General features: G+C 38.0%; 1 non-coding gene across 1 annotated transcript; it reads left to right on the top strand.

Moving 5' to 3' along the window:
• The first annotated feature begins 466 nt into the window (after positions 1-466).
• TRNAD-AUC (transfer RNA aspartic acid (anticodon AUC)) lies at positions 467-545 on the top strand. The gene has a single exon. It is a non-coding gene; the product is annotated as a tRNA-Asp (tRNA).
• The last annotated feature ends 896 nt before the right edge of the window (positions 546-1,441 follow it).

The following is a 1,441-nucleotide window of genomic DNA, read 5'->3' as shown; positions in this document are numbered from 1 at the left end:
TTAATATAACGTTCTTTTTTTTCAATTATATAAGAATGGCAAGGGTAAAGAAAATATTTACAACATAAGAGAAGAAGGAAAAAAGTCTCCCACAGCCATGCCACTCTGAACATCCACTGTTAATATTTTGGTGTTTACTTCAAGGATTTTAATGCACTCTTTAACATTGTGGTGACTACAATACATATTGGTGTTGTTTACTTCAAAGAATAATTTTTATGTCCGTAAAGGTAATTAATTAGGTGACTGGGTTTATTTCCACTTTAGATCTGGGAATTAGATCTGCTCAAATACGAGGGATGTATCAGTGCAGTATGTCATTAGGAGACGGTTCTCACATAGATGTTTGTCTGATGGATAAAGAACAAAAAAATTAAAGCAGCAATTTTTACAGATAGCATTCAATATGAACTTACTCAATAGTAAATGTATTAACACGCTCCATTTAAAATCAGCTAATGGAGGGGAGGGTAGAGCTCAGTGGTAGAGCACATGCTTATCATGCATGAGGTCCTGGGTTCAATTCCCAATTCCCAGTACCTTCAACAGAATAAAAAATCAGCTCATGGGGAGTTAAGCATTATCAAGGGCTGTTCTGAACTTAACAAGAGTCATCAGTTTCCTGATAGTCAACTTTGAGCCAAGAAGAGGTTTGTCAATGGAAGTGTGTGCATGTGATGAATGCTAATTACATGGTTCCAGGTCTCCTTTAGCCGATACCCTGGCAGCTGTCACTCGAGTTATTTTATAAACTTCTGAAGCAGCTGTCAACATTCTGAGGGGGAAGCTCTTCAATCAATGGATTGACAGAAATGCAATACTCAGATTTTTCTGAGCAGAAGGCAAGAGAACATAATATCCATCTATTTAGTGATATAGCCAGAGAGGAGAGGGAAGGATTGATACTGCCATTGTATTGTCAAGTGTCAGAGAACATTCTCACGCTCACGGGCACGGAAAAGAGATTATGAGAACGCACTACTTGGGGGAGCCCCACAAAGTCAAATGGGACATTGGAGTGTCCTAAGGCCACAAGCAGTGCAATCTTATTTTCCATCAATAAGGAAGCTTCGGGTGGTGCAGAGCAACATTGTAAATCATATTTTAATTAAAATTTTAGTACTCGTTGATGTTATTTGTTTATTGTCTCAATAAAACATTTTTAACAGATGACATCTGGACATTTTTGCTTAATTTCTCTTTTTTTTTTTTCTCTATACAATTCTTTAGTAAATCTAATTGTCGAAAAAAGCATCAGACTGACAGGTCTGGAAAATGCAGCCGTTTCTTCAGTCTCAAAATCCATGTGCTCAGGAAAGAACTGCCTCGTGCTGCTACGCCCTTAATTCCAGGCTAGAGAGACGACCTCTTATGAGAAGGTTCAAGTCACTTTTGACCTTGATCTAGCATTTTTGCCAGGGTTGCAGCCTTAAGTGAAAAA

Source organism: Camelus bactrianus, chromosome 28, assembly GCF_048773025.1.
Source record: "Camelus bactrianus isolate YW-2024 breed Bactrian camel chromosome 28, ASM4877302v1, whole genome shotgun sequence".
In the NCBI taxonomy this organism is placed as follows: Eukaryota; Metazoa; Chordata; class Mammalia; order Artiodactyla; family Camelidae; genus Camelus; species Camelus bactrianus.
This window is presented reverse-complemented; position numbering and strand designations above follow the sequence as displayed.